The sequence below is a fragment of the Dermacentor silvarum genome, chromosome 6 (genome assembly GCF_013339745.2).
Source record: "Dermacentor silvarum isolate Dsil-2018 chromosome 6, BIME_Dsil_1.4, whole genome shotgun sequence".
NCBI lineage: Eukaryota > Metazoa > Arthropoda > Arachnida > Ixodida > Ixodidae > Dermacentor > Dermacentor silvarum.
Window position 1 is genome coordinate 177094898 of NC_051159.1, and position 17283 is coordinate 177112180.

Here is a 17283-nt window from a genome sequence, read left to right on the forward strand (position 1 = left end):
GTTTTGGGTGGCTTATGGGAAGGGCGAGTACTATGGTGCTCTCTTCTTGGGTGGCGGGGATGGTGCCGTGTGCACGGGGTTCGTGAGTGCCATCAGGCACCGTGTACGTGTGTCTAATGTGTGTGAATCCTGTACAGCATCAGCGTAAAGGAAGGCGTACTCCGGTATTTTTTTATCTGTCTGTTGAGGACTCTGACGCTTACTTCTTTGCATGCTGAGTGGCGTCCCGGGTGCATATTGCGAGGTACGGACGCCGCGATGATTCTCTGTGATACAAGTCAAAACTGTCAGGTTGCTCTCCCAATTCGTCATCACTATCATCTTCTTCGTTTAAGACGTTTATGTACAATGAAGGACGAAAGCCTCTCGCAGTGATCTCTACTTTCCTCTATGGTGCTTGAGCCTACTTCATCCGATACCGGCAATATGCCTAATCTCACCCCCTAATGGCTTTTCTTTGTTATATTCGTTCAATCTTTCGGTTTATTAGGGAGAGCGCATTTCAAGAAAGCCCAATACATTTTTCTGGACTGTACAAGTATAGCGAACAGGGACAGCTTTGTCGCAACTGTTACGGGCTTGGATCCACTATGTATGCGAAGTCTCTGGACCACATCACGTTCAGAGAAATCTCGGAGGGTGTCCCACGCATGCGCGGTTGATGCCATTTGCCTCGCTATCTTCACTGCCGATGGGAAACGTTATCGTCTCGGGTGGCGACTCGTGTTTCTCTGCGCCATGCTCTGCGCGCATCATGGCGAGCAGCGCAGCGCAGCAAGAACCAACGAAAAGCAGCATCCCGCCGCGCGGCGGCGGGAGCGACGCTCCCCTCCTCGGCGGCGCGCAATGGTCCCGCCCCGCGAAGCGTTTCCGCTTCCTCCCGTGCGGCCGCAGACGCGGAGCGGAGGAGCAACTCCGAGCGCGCCCGGCCAGCCAGCGGCGGCCCGCGGAGTGATCCACGCGTCTCTTTCTTCTTTCGACCGTGTGGGTGTGTGCGTGCTTTTCCCCTCCCATCGTTCTCCCGCCGCCACACGCCGACTTCGTCCGAGGGCTGCAGCCAGCGGCATGCGGCCGGACACCTCGCTGCCACCGCTTTTGCCCCAAATGCCGTGCCGTTGTTCGTCGTGGGCCTAGAGGATCGACCAACAGAAGCTGTAACAGCAACCCGCCGACATTCCTCGCGCCCCTCCGACACCACCGCCAGTGGATTTGGGCATTCAGGTGGCCGCCAAGCCTGCCCATTTGTCCGGCCGTGCTCGCCGGCTCTGCCGAGAAGAAAGGCGGACGCGCCCCGGGCCGGTCAACGGGTGGCGGCGCGCTCGATGGTGAGTCACACAGGCGCTCTGCCTCCCTTGCGAATCCCATCCCTGCTGCTCTGCATCCGATGCGCGCACGCGACGACGCCGGCTCTCCCTGCGGCGGCGGCTGTGCTTGGGGGATCTGCGCGCGCGCGCGTGCAGATCCCTTCTCGCGAGAGGGTGAGAGAGGTCGCGAGAGATCAAAGAACCCCCGTTCCTCTTTGCTGAATATGACAGCGCGCGCGCGAGGTGACTGCGATACGCGTGGGAACAGTCGTAAACGCGTAAGTGCGGACTGGCAACTGAACAAGCGCCGGCATTGTATTCGTGAGCTCGGTTGTGGGCGCTGTTAGCGGGCGTGTTTCACTGTCACTCAGGTGACTTGGCTATTGCGGTAGTAGGGTCTTCGTGGCCGCAACGTGTGGGCAAAACTGCCGAAAACGAAAGTCAGCGTGGCCACATAGTGCAGTTATATCGGCCGCCAAAGAGCCCGACGCTCTCCGGCTACCTGAATGGACATCCTGCCACCCCTGTCGGCCGCTTTTGGATCTGTATGCACATGTTAGTTATCGCGCTGTCCCTCTTCGAAGGTGTTTCGTGCACACTGCTTCCAATTCGTCCTGTCGATTCGGTTTGATGCACCACACTCTCGAAGCGCTAATGTCTGTCACAAAACATGCTTGTACCGTCGTTTATATCTAAAACAGCGAAGTACAGGCGGTCGTCATAGGTACGGCCGCAAAGCGGTAGAATGCAGTGCGGTTCCCGGGCGTCGGTTATCTGGCTTTTCCGTATGTAGAATTACTAATCAGGAAGTTCAATACATTTCTTCGATCTGTTCTTTCTGCACTGCCCTCATCTGGCTTACCGAACACGGTATTCAGTACTCGGGCTGCTTTATACACATCTAAGCGAACTTGGCGCGATAAAGTTGCAGGCGTGCCGTTTCGGCTCTGACAGAAACGACCCTGGCATGCGCAGAGTTCAAAGCATGCTGGCAATGATCAGCTTTCGCAGATTTCCTTTTTCTGTTCTCTTTCCTATGCAAACGTGCACACTTCTGTCTATAGCGTCTGTGCCGTAAACTGCGAAGTAAATAAAAGAACATTTTCGCGCTCCTACTGAATTTGAGAGAGATAAAATTAATTCGGTCACAGAGACACAGAAGAGAGACAGAAAGTCATACGAGTACCTTGAGTCTCGCAGCTGCTGCTGGGGGTGCTACAGTGTATTTCTCTGCAACGCAACCCTCGAGTGCTCTAGGCAGACATATGTAAGCACTTTACTTTTCGGGAATTTTCTACATTTGGTTGATAGCTGAATGAATTGAAGGATGGCTTTTACGAGGCCGAACTCGTGGTTATTGTGGCTTCCTTTCGCAAGGACTGCTTTCATCGCTGCCGCCGAAGGCGGAAAGAATTTTAATGGGAGGTCTCCAGCGCTCGAAAGTTAGCCCCTAGTAAGTATAATTTCTTTGTGGCATGTCCAACTTTTACCCTGTTAGGCTTCTCCGGTGTAATATACTTGCTAGTCCCGCATACTGTGCCGTAAATGTGTAAGGCGACGTAAAAACTGTCCAACTTTTGATAGCTTTGTGTGGTTTCGGTAGTGGAATCCACCGTCCGTTAGCAGTCGTCGAACCACGATTGGGAAACTGACAATGTAGTGGACGCCATGCGACCTCTCATGCTTCTGAAATAAGTACACTTGTCATGCGTTGAAGTGCGGCCGAAAAGAACGCTTTGTCCGTCGATGGGAGTGAATATCCTTGTGACCTCCCGGGGTTACGATGCCGATGTGATGAATTCGCTTACACCCTAATAGCACGAGCTGTCACGCCAGCAGAGTTCGAAGGTGGCGCTAAACAAGTAGCGAGATAGAATGTACAGATAACAGCTGAAAGGTAACCCAGCAGAGTGTTCGGTTGCTACCCTACACAGAGGGAGGGGTGATAAAGGTAAGAGAAACAAAAGGTCTCAAGCCGGCGCAATCCAGCGTGCCTGCGTGTACTTGCAACAGGATGCCCATTGTCTTCGCAACACTGTCGTCTTCGTTATGCAGTATAACCGAACGAACAATCAAACTTCCGCGGTGCTTACAGCGTTATTACGCAAGTCACGGCGTGACAGCGCAGGTCATGATCGAATTCTTGAGCTGCTGCTGCTCTGAGTTATCTTTCCTTCAAATCATTGTATCCTCACAGCAATGTAATATAGCCTTGCCTTGCCCCCGTGTGTTTCCTTGTTTGTTCTTTCCCACTGGCTCTCCGGCCGCTGCAAGCGTTTCCGCGATCAGCATGCCCTTCTCATTCCTTGCCGCAGCTGATTGCGTGGAACACATTCTATTTGGTGCATGCCGTCGTGAAGAGTGAGACCTTGCTGGACAACTGGCCGAGTTAAACGAGCTGCGAGTCCTGACGGAGCCGTTTCCCGGCCGCTAGCAGTTAACCACTTGTCACTTTGGCATTTCTCGCGAGCGTAGTTCATTCTCTATCATACTCGACGTTTTCGTTATTGTTGCTGCTTTTTTCTTTTTTTTTTCTTTTTTTTCCCTTCTCATTTCTGGTTATTCGTTGTAGCCTCGCTGCCCACAGTCTTAACGAAGTCCCTGGGAGAAGCTGCCAGAAAAACAAGATCACGTTGGACGAACCGTCTCTTTTGTGTATTTTCCATCTGACGTTGCATATCACTCTTATGCCTTAGAACTGACGTAAAGTGGCTATTCTTTTTGCTTACAAACCTAAGTTTCTTAATGAAGACAAAGTTACCAAGCCTGAGGTAGTGGTAGTTTTATAACTTTTTTTTTTCAGACCTAACTTTAATGTGACTCAACATATTGCCTTTTTCGCGCAGGTTCTTCTACATGCTAACATTTGGATCAATTAAGCTTCAAAACATAATTTTTATTGCTGAATGTAGTAGTAGTAGTAGTTGTAAATCATAATATTATAATACGCGCGTGCATAGCGGAACAAACGTGCGACACCCAAGCTCGTTCGAAATAATAGACAACGCGCATGACTGTTTTGTCTGTTGCATTGAGCAGTCACATTTCGCATGCTTGTGCTAACGTACTGCACTCACGCCCCTCTGGTATGTCTCTACTTTCCATGTGAATAGGTCAGCTAATTGTAAGCCCGGCGTCTTCCCTGTGCATTTCTGCCTCTCTCGGTTTCCTCGCTTAGCCTGCTGACTGCTTGCTGCGCGCAGTCACGTACCAACCGGACACAAGCAACTCTATAGGAGCTTGAGTTTGGGCTTAGATGCAGATTTTCGAAGCTGTTTGATCGCCAGCTTTTCCACGAACTATCATCATCAGCCTATATTTATCTGCCTGCAGTGGAGGTAATTACAATTAACCCCCGAACTATATAAATTGGCAAGTTATTTTTTTAATGATACCACGGCGCGAAACGAACGCATTAAAGTAATAAAGCATTCTCCCAAAAATGCGCTCACATTATATTGCATAACGAACAAGAATAATGGTATTGTAAAACTCATCTTCAGGGCCTTATGTTGAATAGCCGAAACTGCGGAACGCGTTGTTTCTTTGCTGTACGTTGTTGCACTTTACGAAAAACGCATATTTTGAACGTTTTTCGTTAAGAGTACGAAATAACGAGACCTATAATAGCGAACGGGTAGATTTACCTCTTACAATAAATTGCCGAGGTGACTGTAGTTCAGCGTCAAACATGGCAGGCTCTCAAGCACAATCAAATTTGTGGCTTTTCAAGCGACCAAATTATGCTTTGTTAGTTGAGCTATTCCCTGTCTTCAATTTAGAATATTGCTTTTATGTTCTTACACTTGAACTTAGGATGACATGTTCCATAATTTCCTAGGCAAAAAGCAAGATTGTATTCCTTTTTAGAGATATATGCGCTCTTTCAATGGGCACATTCGCACAGTATAGTAGTTGATATGTAGCTATCCTGACGCGCACTCAGATGCAGAACGAGAACATTGCGCTAATGCGAACACACTCGACTGCAGCTCATGCACGAAGCCCGCCATCGAGCATATTACTATAATATGCAGTGTTAGCTGCATGCTGCTGGATGTTTCCGGTAAAGATAGGAATAGGGATAGAAGTGTGCCGAATTGGTTATTCGTGCCCACGTCTCGCGATACCTAAATGTACCTCTTGTCATTTCTTCTAGAAACTAAAGGGAATGGGGGGCCTTAGCAAGATAACGTAAGGACAAGCAGGTTAACCAGGCTATATCTCCGCTTAGATACCCTGTACTGCAGGTGAAGGGAATAAGGGGTACGAATGAAAAGAAGGGTACAGTGAACAAGGAGAAATGTAAAGCACGCCGATATTTCTCTCTTTTTATGCCAAGCGGCATTGAACTGCGTTCTTTTTGTATCTATATATGGCGCAGAATTGACGTGCGTGTCTTGCAAAAGGGTTGCAAGTGATCGCTGTGATTGGGTGATCGCTGTGAGACCAGATGCGTTGGCAACGCGTCACAAACGCTTTCGCTTTTATTGTGCACCACGGTGCATCAGGTCGGTGTCTCCAGCGCTCACGGTCGGTGCAAAAAGCGCCGGCAGCTATGCGCTCCGAGTATCGCGTTTCTACCTCCGAGCACTGTACACCTTGATATGTATAATCTCAAGTTTTACAAAGGCGCTGCTGCGTTTTTTGAAGTGCACAAGCCTGTATGACCGCCTGTGACGAAACTCGGCGATGAACGCTGGACTGTGTAAATGTGCAAGGTGTGAACTTCTCTCTTCCTTCTCTTTCAATCCATTTCCCCCCTTCCCCAGTGCAGGGTAGCCTACCGGGCTCAGCCATGTTAACCTCCCTGCCTTTCCCTTATGACTTTTCTCCCTCTCTCTCTCTCTCTCTCTCTCTCTCTCTCAAGTTTTATAGTTCTTATGATGTATTTCATACCCGATTTCTCTTCACGGTTAATCGTTCGCGCATTCCTCATAATAACAGAGCCTGAGCACCGCTGTATGGAGAGAAAGAAGGGAAGGAAAGACAGGGAGGATAGCTAGTACCGGCTGGCTACCCGGTGTATGGATATGTTATACAACTACTGCGGGTATACGAGGGTGAGCGGGAAATGCAGGAAATCTAATCAGAATCGCGGCAGGTTTTCTACCGGTATAAAAAGACACAACGCGAACGCCATAACGCGCTAACTATTGGTAGGAGAACTGAAAGCTGGGCGAGTTGGTAATGATTTGTGCTGTGAGTTACGCAACAAACGCGTGGACGAAAGGGGAAGGCACGGGCGACGCGCGCACAAGCTATAGGTGCCTCGCATTTGCTTTTTGACAAGCGAAGAAGACTTAAGCTTATGTAAATAAGATCACTACAAGAAGAGGCGAAAACTCTTTCTCGAGACGTAGTTATGCGAATGTTAAAACGAGAAAGAGACCATATGTGTTCAAAGATTGCATTTCGTTTATCGGATACGCCGTTTCTGTTTTGTCATACCGATGTTCAGCAAGCCTTTTTGAGTAATCGATATGGTTACGTTCCAGTTTCCGATGGAACTGGCGGATAAGAGGCGGCCTCCGTATTCTCTCCACTCGCCCTTTTCTCGCTGTCGCATACACGCCACGCACTCGGAAGTAAAATACAGTTAATCTTTTTCGTTGCTTTCCTTGCTTTCTTCCTTTCTTTTCTTACTTGGGGTAAGATTGGATGCACGTGTAGCGCGACATAGCGGAGCGCGCCTATTGAAGTTTGAAGAGAGTGAGTGTTCTTTTTAGCCGTAAATGAGAAATTTACCGAGAGTTGAGTTTACTTCCCTTCTATTAATGAGTTGTTTATTTTTTTCTCTACCTCCGGAACTCGACTTGCCGTGCTGTATCGCAGGCAACTGCTGTTACGCTTTTTGTTGTTCATTAAACGTGGAGAATATGATATCCGCCCACAGTACATCGTCCATATTTCTAGCTTTCAGGAAGATCGGAAAAATAATAAAACTTCTCGAGTGAACCGCGCACCTAATTAACAGTTCCGGAGACATTTTCCGAGAACTTCTCCCGGCGGCCACCTCTTCGCGTGCTTTCATTTTTCTTGTTCAAACTCTCGTGTTCACGTCGCTTTGCAAGCTGCGAGGCTGGAAGCTTGCCGCAATGAACAAAGAAAACAACACCGCAGCCTTGCGAGACCCGAAAGGCGGATGACAGCAGCGCGCGCCGCATCCAATGGACTCGTTTATCTCGTGCGCACGGCAGCCGATGCGCATAAACTTCTTGTTTCCATAGAAGAAAGAAAGAAAAAGAAATCTTGGAAAGAAGAAAGAAAAAAAAAACTTAGAATGAAAGAAAATGCGATGGCAGAGTTTAAAGTACATTGCTCGCGTCGCCGGAAGTTTATTATCGCTTTTGAGCGTCGAAAAAGACTCATTTGTTGGAAGCCAGCCGGACGTTTTGTACGCCAGGCGCAAATTACTGGGACGCGCCAGTTTCTCATGCTGAAAAGAAAACGACAGAAGAGCGCCGACCTCCCTTAAGACCGTCCTTCGCACTGGCGTTAATGAATGGTTTTCAGAGTCGCGACCAATTGCTGAAAACTCTTGCGTGTTTTTTTTTTTTTTTTTTTTCCACACTCAGCTCGCTGCAAGTTGGCTCGAGCTCTCCAATGGAAGAGGCGCGAGCGTTATGTTCAATACTTCAGCACAGACATTTTCCCGTCAGACAGCGGTGGCTTTGCATCGCTCATTCCTTTTTCCGATTGCCTTCGCTCTCGTCTCTCGATGTTTTAGCAGCAGCAGCAGCAGTAAAATTCCTCCTGCTGCTCCGCTTTCCTCCTCTTCCTGCTTAGCGTGCCGCATTTACGAGTCGCGCTATCGGCTCCTTTAAACGAGCAGGCCGTCATCATGGAGCAGCGTTGCAAGCGTGTACGTTTTACTTCACAGTTTGAAGCCATCTGAAGGTGATCGCATTAGATCTAACCTAACTGAATTAAATTGTCGCAGCGCAGCTTATTTCAGCACAAGGAAGTGGTATACATGCGTAAATTTCGCTGTAATTTTATTTCCGCCATCATACGTCATCGTTTTCACGGTTAAGTGGGTTAGGAGGAAATGCCTTAATCGGCGCACAGCTGGGTTGTGAGAAACATATAGGGACGCTCATGTCGTTAGCCTCGTCGCGACAATGGCAGCGCAAACACATCACATCTCTCAATAGCACTGGATAGAAAGACAGAGAGAGGTTCTCTCACGAAAACTGGGTAGGTTGGCCTGGCAGCACGCTTAGCATACTACTTCACGTGAATGCGTTGATAAATGATACACAGAAGGCATACGGACGCTTCACATGTAGTACAATATGCATAATTAAAGCATCTCATTGAAACCATTGTCTCGGAGAAAGTTAAAAGCGACTGGAGTGTGTGGCCATCAATCTGCAACACCCTCTTGTGATAACCATCGGCGTTAGATAGCCTAATTTCTATCGCATTAGCTAGGAAATCGAGCTCGCTGTTCGTGCAGTTGTGCTTTTTTGTCATCAGATTTAAGTGTAGGAGCCGTTCGCATCATGGACGATGCTGCGTATATTATATATGAACGATCACCGCCGTTTCTTGTATCTACGAATGCAACCAAAATGGGTATTCAAATGAAGTCATATAGTTGGAGATGCCAAATCATGTTACAGTGAGCAAGAACTTTTACTCTTGGGTCAGTCAAAGCATAATACTGAGCGTGGTAGGACATATTATTGGGTATTTAGCACTGTAACTGCTTATTGAAGTCCGTCCCTCTTTCTTTAACCATACAAGAAATGGCACAATATGTTCATTATTTTTCAATATTGGGTCACGTAAGTTGAACCGTTAACTTTAATCGTTTTGATCATGTCAGCTTTTCTGTTTTATCCACTTTGTAACGTTACAGTTTCTGTTTCATAGTTTCAAGCTGTCCGACCAATTCTATCCAGGTGGTTGTGAATCTTGTCTATACTGCGATGACGGGCTCAGCTTTTTGAATGCTCCCTTTCATCATGACGCTGTCCGACTTCTTCTGCACACGACGTTATTCACCTGGACCCGCAAGACATCTGTGCTGGTAAACCACAAATGCGGTGAAGAGAAGTTATATTGTATCCGCTTATCTCAATAAAATGTGAATGTTTTAGAAAACGGAGTTGTAAGCTAAGCGCCTCGATATTTGTTCACGGTGCCATTGTGAGGTCACGTAGCGGATTCTTTTATTTCGTGCTTTCTGACGTTGTCTTTGATCGGGTAAATATCCGAAGTGGCAGGGCGGGTGTTTTCCTAGTATTATTATACTTCACTTGAAATTGTTTATGTTCCATATTTGATCTTCCTTCAATAAGCTCAAGCGTGGGATTCACATTTGTGTTGCGGACAAACTGCCTGGAAAATTGAAAATTCGTAATATGCTCGGCTGCGTTACGCTTTTAATTATGCTGAAGGTACCAGAAAATTAGTGAAACTACATTTTTCGATGAGCGGATTCTGCGATAAGGGCGTGCCAAGTTGCTTAAATTTCCTAGCGGGGCTCTGGCACATAAATCTTCTTCTCTTAGCCTGTCATGTGCGCCATGTTCTTTGCTTACAATAGTGACCTACAAAAAAAAAAAAAAAAAAAAAAAATCAGGTCGTCGTACATCGACTCATTGCGTGAAATATCTAGTTCAGTTCGATCTTTTCGCACAGAATTAAAAGCGGAACGCGCTATGTTTCCTGCAGACTGTCGGGCTTCGCGCCATTACATATCCGACGACGTTTGGCACGCTAAAGCACCTCGGCAGTCAAACAGGCAACTGAGAGAAAGCAGGTTCGTGTCTCGTGATGACTGATGTTTCGCTTTAACAAACTCCTATAGTTCTCTTGGTTGCATTCAATAGCAGACGACCTATAATGAGGTCACTGTACCTCAAACTTTACTGCCTGAAAAAAAAAAAAAAAAAAAAAACGAAGGCGTCCAGAGCGTAATCGTTGACATCATCATCATCATCATCATCATCATCATCATCATCATCATCATTAATCATCAGTAGTATAGAGTAGAAGTTAGTCGTAATAGTATAATGTGTTCACTTGGTCATGTGCTGCAGACAAAACATAGAAAAACGGAATAGCCGAGAAATTTTCTACGTCAATGTCTCTAGAGCAACTCATTTCTAACACTACAGAGCAGAACAATTTACGGCTCGAGCACAGATTACTCGTCTTTTATTGCGTATGTTTAATGAAAAATTAATGCGGCAGTAGCCTCCATTATGGCGGTATAACCGCTGCCGCCGAAGCTACGGCAGGATGCCTCCAGAGGCAACGCTTGCTAGACAAAACAATGAATCCCTGATGCACGAGACAAAGTAAGCATACACTACGTTATGACACCCACGACGTGTACGGAGCAGGCTACATACGGAGCGTAACCTGCATCTTCATTCCCACCCGTCGTGGTGGTGTAGTCGCTGCGGCGTTCTGCTGCTGAGGTCGCGGGTGCGATTCCCGGTCGCATATCGATAGGGGCGATATGCAAAAGAAAAACGTTCGTGTACTTATATTTAGGCGCACGCTGCACTGCGGCGTCCCTTCACTGCGGCGTCCTTCACATGCAGATTGCGGGATTGTGTGAATCTTCAGATTCGCGGGACCGTTAGACCCCACAATTTACTAATAATTTCAGCTTGCATTTCCGTCATTCCCATTCAGTCAGCTGTTGGATGATTGCAACGCCACACTTCCCTTACGCTAATCTCCGGAAGCTCGTTCGGTCCGTGTTGGAGAATAGGCGTGCCTGCTCGGTGCTCCGCCTCTCCGGACTAAAAGCGCCTGCACTTAACTGCCTTAAAGCGCGGGTACACAGTGTCGCGTGCGCACCACGGGCCCAGTGCGTCTGCGCAGCGTGTGCCTTTTGACTCCCTGCCGAGCGGTGAGTGGAGAGGAGCGCGCTCGTTTGTTTCCTGTCAAGGTTTTTAAAGCCGACGGGACTCCCACTAATTGCGCGCGGCCGTCGCCGCATGCGCTCGCTGCGAGAGGAGACCACCCGGCCGAAGAGGAGCCCCTCCCCTCCTCCACTTCTTCCTCGCCTGTTTATTTTCCTTTATTTTTTTGTTCCGCGACTAATTAAAGTGTGCATCGCCCGCGCGCCGAGAACAATGCGGCGCTTGCTTGTCGCACCGATCCCCTGCAGCTCGGTGGTGTGTGTGCAGCAACTCTTTGGCCGCCGCCTCGTCCGACGGCGCTGTCGTCGGCCTCGGCGCACCGTCATTGTTAGACCGCCGATGTTTTCTGTTTATTCCGTTGTGTTCTGTTGCCTGAGCTTGTCCTTGCCGCTAGTTCCGTTTAACTGGCAGTATAGGTGTGCGTGCATGTGAGGAACAAAGTCGCACATGCACTGCCCCGTGTTGTGCGAGGCTATATCCTGATTCGTGGCTTTATGTAGTGCGGAATATAATACAGACCTCGAGAAAAGTGGACCACTGGTTTTCTTTTTGTTTGTAATTATAAATGTAGACTACTGAGAATATAGGCCTCCTCCCAAAACCGCCTAAAAGCATCTCGGACGCTGAAAAATAAAAGCAACAAAGAAAAAAGCTCCACGCACTATAGAATCACAAACACAACTGACAAGCACACACTTCGTGCTAGTAAATATTTTTGTCGAACTGGACACGTGATTTAAACTAGTGGCATTGACGTTACTGTAGAGGTAGAAGGTGGGTGAAGAGGAAGGGGTGGCGGTTTTGGTGGCCTTTCCAGACATGTTATTTCTTGGGCCGAGAAACAAGCGCCTCTCTAAATCAACTGTAAATTAGTATATAATGGCGCCTTGTTGTGACGTAGTTTGTAGATTCTTAGATTTTGCGATTCTTTATGGCACCCCTTCGTTCTTCTGAGAACTTTTTCCTATAGGTGTTGTATACGTTTGTGCGTAATCGTATTTATGAAGTAGTTCTCGTACTCTTCTGTTGTTGCTGTAAAAAATATTTCATATTTATTTAACTCGTGTGTGTGTTGGAGCACAATTCCTTATATATCAATGCATTATAGTCGGTGCCAGTAGTGTTTTTACTTCATGCGTATTTATTTCGTTCCTGTACTTTAAGTGCCCTTGTCTATTGTTACGTGTTTGCGCCATATGCAATTTCTAATTAGGTAGTTAAATATCAATCAATCAATGAATGTACTGTTGGTGCCTAAAGTATAATGTATCGCGAATTCTCCGAAAAAACAAACAAGCTTACTTTTGTGGTGTCGATACGTAGCCTGTCACGCGCCCATGCTATATGACAAACATGATGTGCTTTGAAACCCACAGCACACCAACAAGCAAGGTGTCGAACCCAGCGACGTGCCGAGGATTTGTGGAAAATCGCTTTCGGAGAAACCGCCTTCTGTAAGCTCTGGGCACTCTTAGTACTCGTACGCAAAATATAGCAGTATTGTGTAATGCAGGGCGACAGTTGATCAGATGGATTTCTGTCGTTCAGGTTCAAGCTTTTCGTAGACAGGGCGACACAAACCACTTACGCTTTCAACAAGATTTTAATATTTTTCTTGGACATACATCGTGCAAAAACCTAATGACGGAATAATGAAGATGAAAGAAAAAAACGCTGGCAAATCGCTTGAGTTGCATGTGCAGTGACTGCCCATTCCGGGCGCTTTGCATTCTTGTATTTGTGACTGTTCTCTTTTCTGCGCCTTAAGTTCTACTCGGCCAAGTGTCTGATCAATGAGCGGCGAGCCGCAATGTCTACCCGGAGCGACAGCGAATTTTTTCCCACGAATAATTGAACAGGGCCCGCCGGCACTTGCGAGCCTTGGACTTGTCCTTACAGGCGCCTCTCCTGTCGTGTTCGCGAGGGTCTGTTATTTTATTTCCCGGGAATGAGCTCTCTGTATGCAAGCTTTCCCAGGACCGGCTTTCAGCGCGCTATATATCTCTTTTCGTGGATCAGTGTCGTTGCATACGTTTAAGTCGCTCGCTTGCACACAGCGATACGCACGCGTCGAAATTGCAGGTTCTGTTTTTGTTTCCTCGATGTAAAAAATATCGGTAAGGTTGCTGCGAAAGATCCGGGAGATTGCAGGTAGCACTTTAAGCCGACACTAAATATTTGTAACCACTAAAGCTGAAGCATAAAAAGTTGTCAGTCACGCATGTAAACAGAGCGTGCAACACTCTTTATAAACAGCGAACGCCGCTGGAGGTGTTTACATTATGACATACGCCTATACTTCTCACACGTACACTTTCAAAAGAGCCGAGCTAGCGTGGCTTGAACTCCACAAAGACCAACATATCCATTTTGCTGTGTGGAGTTTGACAGCTCAAAGTTCTAATTCAAACGCGAAAAACATATCGAAAGGCCCAGAGTAGCGTCTTTGACATGCTGGAGCGAGTTTTAGTTGTGGTTAGTTAAGAAAATCAATTATTGAATAATTACTATTCTAACTAAATTTTACTCAATTACATTTTTTCTGTACGTGTTTTACGAATGTACTCTCCATGGCCAGGCATAGGGTGAACAAGTTTTAATTTTCTTTAACGTTTAATGCTGTCTGGGTTTTGTGGCATTAAACACAAAAGCCGATACACGCTTTTTCCGCTTTCACAACTCCAATATTTCTAAAGCTGTTGCAGCCGCGTCCTCTGTTCTTTCTGACTTCTGTAATCAAGGTGTCGTCGTTTGCTCTTAATGGTGCACTCTGATATCCAGTCAGGCAGGGCTTCCTCAAAAGTGTTCCATTGAGATAACGAACGTCGTGTTTACGCCCGCGTGCGCGCTAGATAAAGTTGAGAACGTTTTAAACGGCTTATGCTGTCGCAGACAAAAAAAAAAAAAAAAAAAAAAATCTATGGGTAACAAAATAGCGATAGCGCTGACTTCTGGCAGCCACTAAATGGCTATTCTATGGCTGCAGACTGTCCAGGCTGCGACCTTCAAATGTTTCCTTTTTTATTGTCTGCTGCAAAGCGTAACCGTCCAGAAAGAAAGCTGGGCTGCCGTAGGCACGTCGCCAAGATGCTCTTCCTGGTGAGGCAACCGCGGAAAGGCGGCGGGAAACCCTTTCTCCTGCTTTCCAACTGTCGCGGATAAGAGGGAGAGAAAGCAACGAGAGGGAAGGCGGGGAACTCAACTAGACGATCGAGTGCCTGGTTTGCTACCCTACACTGGGGATAAGGGGAATAGAAAGAGAAAAAGCAGGAACACTGCGTGTACACGAGAGTATGCACAGGGTTATAAGTGGGTCCCGCGCACTGCAAAAGTTGCAGCAGCATACATGGCTTTCTGCGACTGCGATGAATGTGGCCGCGATCGAAGAATTTTCATCGTAGTACTGAGGGAAGGTGCATAGAAAGTGCTCTCTGGTGCTTCTTTTTCTCTCAAATTTAAAGGACTCGTACATTGGTTTATTGATCATTTGAATAATTGAATTTGTTAATTGCAATATGGGCCATATGGTAATTAGTTAAAAACTTAATTTGTGATTTTTTGTTAATTTTTCGATTATGCGTTTCAATTTTTTTGCATGTCCGCGTCTTCGAGTAGACCAGCTCATGAACTAGAATTGTGCTATCTACCACGGGCAACCTTTAAAGGTGTTTGAAAGTGTTCGCTGAAACACACGGTATAGTTCTCAAGCTCAAAGAAATGGCGCCGTTCGCTCCAGATATGCGTCGCGCAGGGCATTACGCCAAGCAAAAGCGGAAGTATCGATATAGGCCATCGATCAGGAATATCGGCCCGGTATTGTACGAGAAAAACCTCTTCTGTTGTCATCATTATGCCCATAATCGATTCGTCGTCCTCGACTTTTCGCGACATTTGGTGATATAGACATTTTACGAACATTCGTTTTCTGCTCAAGTTTCCGGCGACCTCCTATCGAACATATGCAAAGAGCAATAACACCAGCACTCGTGCGCATTTGAATTGTCACGTTATCTCTAATCTGGCACATTCGAATATTCTCTAAATGCCCCCTCCCCCTGCCCCTCCCCTTTCTCAAAACCCATAACCCCCAAGGAAAAAGAAGTACTAGTTAGCAGGAGTCTCAACGTTAATCTAGATAGTGGGAATCAAATCTCTTTTATATTGGATTCCTAGGTAAGTTAAAGGGTTTCTGAATCTGCAGTCTTTTCGCGGTTTCAAGTCCGCTGCGCCGAATTATAATACTCGCCGCTCACTGCATCGCGCTCGTGCGCCTCTTCGAGCGCCCATCGAGGTTCGATATAACTCCGAGCGAACGCCTGCTCCAAGCTAATTAAACGCGGAGTACGCCCCGCGGTATATGGGCAGCTCGTGCGCAATACAGAATCGAGGTCAATCAAATGAGGCGCGCGCATATAAGGCCATTTCACCTAAATTCGAAGCGCTCGAGACCGGGCAACTCTCGATTCCACATAGGCAGCTTTTGTCGTCAAAAGTGCGTGCGTCGAATCTAGGACTCCGAATGCCCCTTTGTCCTCTGCATCCGCTTCCCAGGCTACGCGTAACCGTTGCACAATGCGGCTGAGTCAGAGCAATTTCTATTAAGCGGCACGCGTTCGCATCTTTTAAATGCAGCGTAGCGCACCAACACGACTCCTCCAGCCGGTTTTCCCGGTGACTGTAGTTATAGCAGAACGAACTCGCGTTTCACTATGCTCGCGGCGCGCGAACGCAATTGAGACTTCAGTAGGACGTTCTGGTGGGCTAGTTGGTTCATAGCTTTTAGAAGTTTATAAACTGCGCAAGAAAACGAAGACACAAGAAGGAAAACACACACGACACCACGAGCGCTCGTGGTGTCGTGTGTGTTTTCCTTCTTGTGTCTTCGTTTTCTTGCGCAGTTTATAAACTTCTAAAAGGAATTGAGACAACTGCACGCCTTCCGCGCAGTTCCAGTAGCCATGCGACGTCGGCCGACGGGATGACGGCATGTAGTTCAAGGCTGTGCTAATCGTGTTTCACGCCGTCGTTGTTGCATTATAGCTGCAGATTACGCCGCACTCAGTGCTGCTATTATAGCCTCTGGTGTCGAGTAACGCCTACGTTTTTTTTAGTATATCGCTTATAAAAAAACTGTCAGCCCTTCCGCTGCGGTGGAGATGGAAGACCAGCGAAGCTGTACTATGGTGGGAATTATGTATTTCCAATTATGGCTATTAAGATGTGATGGTGTAATTGGCTATTTGAACTATTAAAGAATGAGGAATATATATGATCCGGTGGTTTTCATTTACTTAGTGACCACTGGGACCATGGTCTTGTATTAGGAAGGAGTGGACACATATGATATATATTGCGAAGTGGTAATCAGAAACTTGATGTATATCATGGGATGTAGATGATGGCTCTTCAAAACTGTGAATGCACTTTTGATTCTGCTTGGAGCTAATCAGCTTCAAGGTTTAATATCTCGGGGCCATCGGAATGACATATGTATGTACAAGTAAACGCGTGCCATTGTAAGCTATTACGATGAGCTGCTAGTGCAAAAAACGTATAGCGATTCATGAAGATCACAAGGAAGACTTTTCGCATTGTCTTCATGAATTGCAATATACTAAAAGTTGTTAAACGCACACAAATAAGTTAGCTTAATTCATGTAGGTTTATAACGAAAGTGGGTGACCCTGAAAGCGGCGTATAATGAGGTCCGTTAGTCAGACCAGGAGTTGAGTGAGTGAGCGAGTCACCTAGTGAGCGAGTGAGTGAGTGAAACAACTTTATTCGGTCCACAATAGATGCGAGTAAACTCGACGTCACCAGGAGGTGATGGAATGCACAGAGTTTAAATCCTCGTGCTGCAAAAGCAGGAGGATTCAAGTGGCGCTCCAGCGCTGACGTGAATTCCGTTAGGGATGTTTGAACGAAGGTCGCTGCGAGACGCAGGCGCCAATGCATTCTGGAAATGAATCCCTATATGAGTGGCATCATTAGCTGCTTGCGCCGCTCTCCAGTGTCCCGCTTATCGCGTCACGACAAGGCTTACGAGGCTGGGTGCGGCGTTTGAAGGCAGCGTGAAGCGCGCACCCTCG

The 17283-nt window shown here is 47.1% G+C and overlaps 1 protein-coding gene across 1 annotated transcript in view; it reads left to right on the top strand.

Moving 5' to 3' along the window:
• Positions 1-892: 892 nt before the first annotated feature.
• LOC119456450 (galactosylceramide sulfotransferase) overlaps positions 893-17283 on the top strand; it is a 364759-nt gene continuing 348368 nt past the window's right edge. The window contains exon 1 of the mRNA XM_049669875.1: positions 893-1325. The gene's annotated coding sequence lies outside the window, so the exon portion shown is untranslated. The remainder of the gene's footprint in view (positions 1326-17283) is intronic.